The sequence below is a fragment of the Solea solea genome, chromosome 6, assembly GCF_958295425.1.
Source record: "Solea solea chromosome 6, fSolSol10.1, whole genome shotgun sequence".
In the NCBI taxonomy this organism is placed as follows: Eukaryota; Metazoa; Chordata; class Actinopteri; order Pleuronectiformes; family Soleidae; genus Solea; species Solea solea.
Genome location: NC_081139.1, coordinates 18895009 through 18905677, shown reverse-complemented (window position 1 = coordinate 18905677; position 10669 = coordinate 18895009).

Sequence of the window (10669 nt, the reverse complement as noted above, 5' to 3'; positions counted from 1 at the left end):
AAATCCCCCTCAAGTCTTTTCAGTTTCTTCTCTCTCTCTCAGACTCACACAGGCTTTATCACACACCTAACCACACACTCGATATATATTTCACAATTGGACAAACAAAAGAAAAAAAGTCTCTGAATCCGTGTGTTACTTTTATGTCGCGTGAGACTTTTCACATTCCCACATCCGTGTCCTGTCTGTAAACACACGGATGTGTTCACTTTCATACGGCACATTATAGCAGAGCTGCAGAAAATCCAGACCCTCATCTGTGGCCCCTTCCTTTCTATTTTAATCGCAGGGAGCTCTCATAAGGCTAAGTCAGTCTTTCTCCTCTCTCTCTCTCTTTCCCGTCCTTTACAGACCTCCAATGTCTGCTTCAGGCTTTCTCATTTCCTCTCTTTAGCAGTTGTCTTCCAGAAGACTGCGCGGTCTTTCACTCATATCAAAGCGGAAGGGCTTCCCTGCAGAGGTCCGAGCCAAGCAGCAGCAGCAAGCATGTGAAGAGTGTGTGGCTATAACTGTGCATTAGGCCAGAGGAATGTAGGGTTACACCCTCTGGACTACATTTTACATCTGGAGTGGGAAGATATACAAAGTATGAAACCCAAGAGCTGCTGCTGCAAAGACGTGAGACTCATCACTGAGACATTCCAATGAAAAAAGATTGACAGGTCAGCGTTTATTTGTGCCGGCTGAAGGCCAGAGATGAGTATAGGCGCGAGATGGTTTAGACAAGCAGGTAACTTTTTTTTTGCTTCAACCTCTCTGTCTATTTGAATTCCTGAAATTCATCTCTTCCATAATCCAAACGGCAGAATATGTTGCCTGACATCGTTATTCATGAGGTAAGGTTTCAGCTTGAAGCATAAACTGTGAGCGTCCTCCTCTGACTGACTCTCACTGTATCTGCGGTCTCCCACTCGGCACAAAGTGCATTCTCTTGAACATTCCTCGCATGTTTTTCTTTCGCGGAACCAAAGCCATGCCAATTTGTCTTTCACTCTTAAACCACAAAAACATGTAGGTGATCTTTAAAATGTGCTGTTTCTTTTCTTTTTTTCCCCGTTTTATTCTCTTTGTTTCACTCTCACCTTCCCCTTTGGGAAAGGATTGAAGCTTTGATGTGGACATCTGTTTTTAGAAGGGATTAAGAGGACAGAGAGAGAAGCAGCAGATGCACTGCTTTAAACACCAACCTCTGGTTTATCTGCTCGATCACAAATATTTAAACTTATAAGCCTATTCCTTGACACAACAATCCAACAGCTACAGAATCTACCTAAGACCAAATTTACCACCTTTACAGAAGGATATACTGTATGTACTTTGGCCTAATTAACTTTGTAAATTCAATTCAATTTCAATTGTATTTCAAATGGTGTAGAATATGTAGTGTAACACTGATATAATGTAATATTCCTTAGATAGTAAATTACTTTCATACACTGTGAACTCTAACACATTGACGGAGGCAGCAGTCGATTCACAACACCTGTGTGCTGTGATGTAAAATCACTGATTTTCTCTATGGACTCTGGTACAGGGGGTGGGTATATATATATATATATATATATATATATATATATATATATATATATACATATATATATATATATACATATATATATGTATTTTTTTTTTCAAATATCATTGAGTCTCATTGATTTATTAGAAATGGAAGCAATCTAGTTTTTTCTAAAGTTATTATTGAAGGTCCAGACAAGTCCAGGCTAATCTTTCTACAGTGAATCTGAAACTGATCAGGATGAAAGCGGGCCACAGCTCCGTCCCTCATGAAAACCAGATGGGCTGAACCAACAGTGAGACAGTGGAAGGGGGTGGAGGGAGTCCTGTGCTCTGTGTGAGTCAGTGAACATGGAGATTTGATAGGATGCTCTCACATTTGCAGACATAAACACACATAGGAACAAAGGCATGTGTACCAGACAAAACTAGACAGGGAAACATACACAGAGATAGGGAGTGAGAGTTCTGGAGATACTGCCAAATCCAGGAAGTCTGGCGCGCACGCCCACATGGGTTCATTAAGCAACCGTATAAACATGCACATGTATGAGCAATTTGGTCAATATAGATAATAAACACATATGTTCACACACACACACACTTGCACGCAAACGCAGCAGGATTGGACCCAGATTGCTCCGTGTCTAATTCCTTCCTTGTGAGTGGGAGACCCTTACGGCAAATGAGCAGAACCTCATCAGTATTTACCTCAATCTAACATTTGCCCACATAACCCCCCGTGTGCACTTAGACTCAGCAGCCTACAGTCTATAAAACATGACTCACAGTGAGTGTACACACTAACTGTCAATTACACAATTGGAACGCAGCAACTCTGCCCCTGGCAATCTACCTCCTGCATCACTTCTTGGATCAATTACCTGACTACATTTGCTCTCTGAGCTTATATTCATTAACTTTATGTGTCATGGGTTGTTTTCATTTAACACAACAGGAGGAGAGTCATCTTAGCCAAGCTCATTCCCTGAGTGTACACTGCTCTTGGACCTGACCCAAACACCTACAGCATGTCTCAGTGACATCATTTTGAAGTTTGCCGTCTCGGTGATGGATGTGTGAGTAGCTTTTGGCTGTGTTCACTCCTGTCTTGATGGGACAAGAAGGGAAGAAATAGAAGACAATGGGTTTATCTGTCTCTCCCGTCTTTCACTTTCCCAGGGAGAGTGACCTTATCAGCGTCTGGAGATCTGCTGCTGTGACTGTGACATCATTTTCCTGCCCGATGTCAGTCAAGATTGGCGGGGTTCAGGATTGTGATTTACACATTGGGTTTTTCTTTCAGCAAACACAAGGGATAGATGTCCAAGCTTCTTCCCTGCTGACGTTCGTCTACACCACACGTGTTTTTTGTGAGGGATGTGTCAGCGTCTCTTTAAAGAGCGGAGTTAAAGCATATTTTGAGTGGTGTGTCACTTTGTGAATAAAGGGAGAAAATGAGGGTCTTGAGGAGAAAAGACGTACATTCAAGGACATTGAATGTACATTCCAGCGGGGAACGCCCGTGCATGTGTGTGCTTGTCGTTCATTTCTCATTCAGGTGCTGTTGAATGATACATCGTGACATCTTCCCAAAATATTTGCCTCCTTAAATATGTTAATCCATCAGTCTGGGTTCTCCTTATCCTGCTCCGTTTTTTTATGGCTAATAAAAGGCGGCACAGAGACGGCTCCAACACTTTAATTTGCTCTCCATCTGTCCCAATTTAACAGCTTTGTTCCCACTGAGATTTTATAATGAAACATCACATTTGAATACAGAAAGGAGGGCTTGCTGGCATACAATCACGTCCTTTTGTCGGTGCAGTTTCACATTTATGTAAACGCATCTGGCTTCTCACAGACGACTTAAAAAAAAACACAGTAAATTTGTACGAAACATGTCAAGATTTTGTCCAGTGTTCGGTCTATTTTGAAACATTGTGTTTTACATCTTAAGGTAAAAGTATTTGCACAAATGAAATTGCCAATCACCACTTTCATGGAACTGAAACATGGCATAGTAAATGAATGGGTAACACAATATTACACACATAGACTCACCCATATATCCAGTTAATGTTGTAATGTGATCATGTTTCGTGTTTCACGTGTTGTCATGTCTTGATTAGTTCATGTTTTCATGTTTAGTTAAAGTCACTCGTGTCCAGTCCTGTCATGCACTTCCTGTTTTATTTTGGATTCATCTTTTCCTTCTGTTTTCAGATCCTGATTTCCTCTCTTTGTGTGATTTTTCCCTCCATTGAGATTGCCAGACCTGCCCCTCATTGGTTTCACCTGTGTTCCCCTACCTCATGTATAAATAGTCCTCGTTTCCATTGTCCTGTGTCAGTTCGTTTTTGTATGTCTTGCGTCACAGTCCTGTCGTCCAAGAACCATGTCACCAAGTAAAAGTTAAGTTTTTTTAAGTATAGATTTTGAGAATGTCTTTTATTTGTGGAATAATGTACATTCCTTTTTTATCCTACTTTGGACTTGATCATTTGAGTCGTCCTTGCTGTGTTTAAAGCCCTAACAGTTAATTTAAGAGAAGTTAAAATACACCGGTCACATTAGACTTTGCACCTTTAAGACAGACACATTTAAACGGTGGAACAAGGGAGGGTTGTTAATGGCATACTACTGAAAATCTATTTAAAATGACACTTCTTGTAGAATATAGTATAATGGCCAGTGTCACTGACAACATTGTGGTTCAAAGAAGAGCTAATCGCTCAGTTAATTGCACAATGTGTCCCACATAATACTATCATTATGTTGTCATATCACAAAATCCCATTTATTCCATATCCACAATATGATCCTCACTCTCCTGTGGAAAACTGCAAGCTTTGCCAGTGAACCCGTCTCCACTGCAATCCAGGATAGAGCCTGAGTCTGTAAGAGCTTAGTAGATCAAATGCTGGGAATAATGGACCGTGCATTCTCTGCAGGAGAGGAATGATACATTCAAGGCATCCTAAACTGGGAACATCCCAGCCATAGCTAGCAGGGAAAAAAAACTCACAAACCATATTTGTTTTGTATTCCTTCTGCAGACTTCAGCTGGACATGCAAGTGGATAATTGTCAACGAAGAAGTTTACTGATATCACTTCAAGTTACAGCGGCATAGTAAGTAAAGACTGCAAAGATTTAAAGAGAAATGTATCCTCCTGAGACAGTTGTGTCAAATGAAATATTTTTCTGTGGAACATTTAATTGAATTAAATATTTCACAGAGCTTTTCTGGCTCTGAAAGCTTCTTTTATTTTGTCCACAGAAACAAGTAGGCATTTAGATGCAATATTGATTACAATCATATGTCAAACTCTCGTGGTAGAGCCACTGAGTAGTTCCATATGTTTTGGTTAGTTCCTCTCTGTTTTGATGTGTTTTCTGAGAGCCACAGTGCTGGGAGGATTTGACCTCAGCTGGTCACTGCTGGGCGCTGGTCGAGTGTTGGAAGCAGGTGTTAAATTCACAATACAAAAAGAAAAATGACTGCAAACTGAGGCACTATAATATCCTTTTCCAATGTCTGGACTCAGTCACACATACTTCAATTTACTGATCATCACACACCAATATCTCTAGATTGAAAATTAAAAATGATGATTGTTCTTGAATCCGCTCTATCACTCCAGTACACCCATTGTACTCTAGAGTACTTTGAATGAAGATTTAAGATATTTATAAAATGTAACTGTTACGTCTTCACATATCATTGTGCAGAGTCTGTACAGAAGGACAAGAACATCTGTTGCAGTGGTTCTTCTTTTGCCCATATATTGCTTTCAAGGTTTCATGTCATGTCATTTTTTTTATTACATTCCATTATTAATATCAGTGTGGGAAAAAAAAGTCAAGATGGTGCAGTGTGATGAATTACTGATAAATATGGTTATAATTATTTACTGCATGGGACCAATTTTAAATATAATTTTCATTTGATTATTCATTTTGTTTTTTGATGTTGCTGTTTTTTCTCCCATTTTTCTGACATGTTTTCTAAGAATATTTATTGCCATGCAAGACATTAGGACATCTTTTCATGTTAAGCTCTACATTATCGTATTCAAATTCATCATCAACAAATGGATCAAATCAACACCACTTTTCTACCAAAGCCTTGACAAAACACTGTGCGTCACACAATTCTCTTTTTTTTATGGTTAACTCTCAACTCTTCTTGTTTGCCAAAGCAAAGCTGTCGACACAGTGGTGTTTTGGGAGTGTGGTATTTAAAAACAATGCCTGCTGTTGGGCCATGGGAAACGGGGAGATCCAAACATGCAGCTGAGTCAGAGACATACACAGACCATGTTGTTTCAGGTGAAGTTAAGGAACAGGTGTGAGTGTGGCTGTGTGGGAAAAAAGCAGATTAGAGGAGACATCCTGATGTTTCTTACTCTGACTGCTGGAGTGTGCAGTACATGCAACAATCAGCCAAACCAATGTTGAGTTATTCAAGCTCTAAAGGGGAATACCTGAACCTGAAAGTATGAACAAAAATCAATTAAATTCAAACAATAGCAAATGAGTTCACACTGAGAGATTAAGTTTATCCAGTGTTGGTGTTCATTTTAAAAAGTAATTAGTTATAGTTACTTCTCCCCAAAAAGTAACTGTTAGAGTTAGTAACTGAATTACTACATCTTAAAAGTAACTAGTTGCCAGGGAAAGTAACTTTCTTACTTTTTTTTGATGTTCAAAGAATTTTGATTACTTTTTTTGAATTTTGAAAACTTTAAATTCAATTTTCAATTGTATGTTCAATTATTCATAATATAACTGAATACTAAATATGTTAAATTAATGAAATGGACACCTAATAGAATACATTATTAACGGAAAACACTGTACACTAATGCAGACTATTTTAATGTTGGCGTGGGACGATGTGACACATTAATGTTGATATTATCATCACTATGAACAATGAAACACAACAGATGTTTTAGAACTTTTGATATACATTCTTGCCTTTCATCTCAATGAGGGAAAAGTAATGTGCCGTATATTTTAACATTATTCCCATCACTGAGCGTATCACTTAATCTCTCTGTGTGTTTCGCAGTACCAGTGTTTAGATCTCGTGTCGCCCGGTGACATTGTCACACTGAGCACAGGAAGACAAATTATGACAGACTGCTACAAACAGATTGGAGTATGAAATCTACTGCTTATAAAATACATGCTTCTTACCCCCGATTGGCCCTTTGCTGCTGGTGTATATACATAAACGCCCATTCAGCCTGGTCTGATAGTATTGCTTGACAGAGTCTGTTTTTAGATGAAAGACGCAGAATACTAATAATGAGAAAACAAAAAAACAGCAAAAAGTTACTCACTGCAGCTTTAAAACTTTAGTTCCAGGTTTTAATATCGCGGCTGACCGGTGTGTACTGTAGTCACAAACTGAGGTTTAAGTTGCTGGTGGTCACTAGGTGTGTCAATAAACAAACAAAAGTCAAAGTGGTAGGAGGAGAATAACAACAACTGATTCATGGGGTGATTCACGTGTGAGTAAACAGGAGAGTTAACTCTGTTTTTCACAGCACATGAGTGTTTAAATTTGATCTGTCAGCTTTCCCCACTTCTGTTCGCCTCTTTCATTGCAGCATCTGTCTCGTCAAATGTCACCTCAGTTTCCACTGGGATCCTTTTACTCTGATCACATTTTTTTTTGCTCTGATGAACTCTATTTACTTTCCCCTGTTTTCGTCTGAATGTGTCTTCTCTTCTCTTGTCACATCTTCTCATATGAATTCCTTGTGCTCCAGTCCTCGCCCTCTGTTTATTCCTTATTCCTTATCCCATCTGTTATTTGTTTTTTCCCTGCAGTAAGCAGTGCAGATGCAGCTGTTGGGAGGTGACAGTGTCTGAGTGGAGCAAATCTCTCTGATTTATTACTTGGTGTCTGGAACTTGAACTGGTCAAAGTAGATAATCCTTTCCTGAGACACACAAAACCCCTATTGTACTATGTCCTTTTTCAACAATTCATCCTCTCCCTCTGATTTCACCTCTTGTAATTTCCTGCGTTCATATTTCAAAAAAACAATAGTTTGTTTCCCAAACTATTTCAGCCTTTTCCCCACTTTTTTTTGACACCATCTTGACTTTGTCGAGGCCGGTCTGCTGATGTGAAACTGTGGTTTTATGGCAGTTGTGTTGAGTTCTCCATGTCCCAATAGTGCCTGCTGCTCTTCTTTGTTGTGGTTGTGAGTGCAGCAGATGTTTTGGTTGACCATAAAGTCAGACAAGTAATAGGTTGAAAGTTTTCAGGTCCTGCCCAATGCTCAGTAAGACCATGATTTACAGTTCCTGTGATAGAGATCAGTGAAGAAAGGCCACTGCTAAGGGACTGTATGAAAATTAGTGGAAGGGGGAGGGGAGTCAAAAAGCTTTGCCCGCTAACATAACATCATAAATACTGTGAAACAAACAGACATCAAAGATTCGGCTTTCACTTACATTAGGGTCCATAAACACATCAGGATGTTATTAATGTCTACTTGTGGATATTAGGACGTCTGTAAAGGTTTAGCTTAGGGGTACATGATGAAACAAACCACCCCAAATAAATACTGATATATCATTTTGGCATGTTATGAGTATGTTGCAGCCCTTTTTCTTTTTTTGGATGGAGGGTTCAAAGCAACCACATTGAAACATGAGGTTCAGCTTCTCACAATTCTCACTACACTGAAACTTTCACACAGTCCCTTAATGGACAGGGAAAACACATTGTAATGTACATTTAAACAGCATTTAAATAAGACAGCATACTTGAATATACATTCACTAGCCACTAGACAAGTGTCAGGAGTGGCTGTAGCCCATCTGTTTGAATTGCTGTTGCCTTTATATCATTTTGAATCACTCAGCTATGGCCTCAAACAAGGCATTTCCATCCAGAGAATTGCTGCTCACTTTTTCGGACCATTCTCTGTAAAGCAGAAATGTTTGTGATCCCAGTAGACCAGCCCGTCTGACACTAACAACCATACCAAGTCACTTGAATGAGCCTTTCTCCCCATTCTGATGCTCAGTTAGAACTTCAGCAGCAGACCTGCAATGTACATGTTTCACCACTAGATGTCAGCTAACATCAACTGTCTCACTTGTGACTGTAACTTGAGAAGCAGACTGGAAGAATCTGCTACACAGCAAGAGAGCAGAGAGAGAGAGAGAGAGAGAGAGAGAGAAAGTATGTGTCCTCTCACTGCTCTGTTTTGTATCAACATCATCTCGTGACTTCAAAGCATCTGCAGTGAAAAAGAGCTGACAGTACACATAAGGCTCATGAGCAACGTCTCCTAAAAAAGACAAAGATGATGCCGTGAAATGAGACCAAACCAAACAAGGGCTAATGATAAGTGTTTCCTTCCTGCTGCCAGGTGAAGGCAGTCATTTCCATTTGCAGTATAAATTGATCCAGATGTCATTTTGACAAGCGACTAACAGCCTCATGACCCTCTCCTCACCTGCCTCCTTCTAAGGTATTATCCTCACAACCCAAAAGAACATCTGGATGACCTAAACGCTTTCACATCTGTCTGTGGATGATAAAGGATCTGGTTTGAGCTGCTGATGTGGAGGTGGACAGAAAAGGAAATCAATGAATTGCAAAAGTGATAGAAATATAATACATAATGTAACACATTGTGGGAGCTTCACAGTATTTCTGCCCAACAAAAACACTGGAGATCAAAGAGATTAATGTCTGAAGATATAAAAAAACATCACACACACACAGAGTGAGAGAAAGAGAGCGAGAGAAGTTGTCTAACATAGGCAGTGTTGGGCAAGTTACTTTGGAAGTCTAATAAGTATAATGACACATTAGTCCTTTAAGAAATTATACTCATTTACTTATTGCTCGGTATCAAAAGTAACAAATCAAAATTTGTATACTGCCCTCCCTCAACGTTGATGTTTAACACCAATGTTGAGGGAGGCCAGAAGAAGTTGCATTACGTATATTACTATATATAAAAAAAAAAAACAATTGCAAAGTCAACTGAGTCAACAAAAATTAGGACTCAAACGACAGAACTCCAAACATGGCAAACTCTCAAATCAAAACATTTGTCTTTCCCTAGTTTTACTGTTTTTAACCAGGTGTACACGTCACTATGAGGTTGTCTCTGAAGGACAAATAAAACACAATCTTGTAATGTGGTAATGCAATAACACGTATATGTGTGTATGTGTATATGTGTGTCTGTGTGTGTGCGCGCCTGTCCAACTGGACCTCGGCGTCGTTACACAATCACCAACAGGGGACCTCCATGCTAACAGGGGACATTTTCAGGTCCCCTGTCCAAGTTTACCATTTACACATGTGCATTACAATTTACAGATCGCAGTATATCTACAAAGCCACAAAACATTTTGCCACAGCCATAAGATTCTAATCATAATGTGAAATTTTCACAAATTCATTCTGCGGGACGGATAGGACCCTCTGGTGGGCTGGTTCTGGTCCACGGGCCGTACATTTGACACCCCTGGTTTAAAACCTTTTTTTTTCGTAAACTCTGAGACCAAAACTTGGCCCGAATGATGGATAACCTCATTTCAGAGGAAGTGGTAAATTTCAGGACTAAGATTTAAAATGTACGTAGCTCTGTTTGTGTGTGTGTGTGTGTGTGTGTGTGTGTGTGTGTGTGTGTGTGTGTGTGTACTTGCAGCTGTGTAAACAATCGACCTGACAAAGACATCAGTAGCAGAGGCTGGTCTTTACAGACATGTTTGCACATTTGCACATTTGCACACAGACACACACACACGTTCATAATATACTGATGGAATAAAACCATCAGTTTTTTAACTTGTAACATTAATTTATCCAGCAAATGTAATGTCCCTGGGCTGAGTTTAATTTTACTTTAAGTAGGTGTCACATAGCAGTATCTACACAACTCATATTTGCATGTCTGAAATTCCAAAATATCACTTTAAATAATAACACATAAAATGCACACACACACACACACACACACACTGCATACAGCTGGTGCATGTGTCTGTGTTCCCCTTTTTTCTTCCCTTTCATGTTTTTTTACTGACACACCTGTGCCTGTGTTTGTCCAGGATTGAGAAGCTTTCCGTTCAAGAAGACATTAAAAGCTTTTAAGTGGGAAA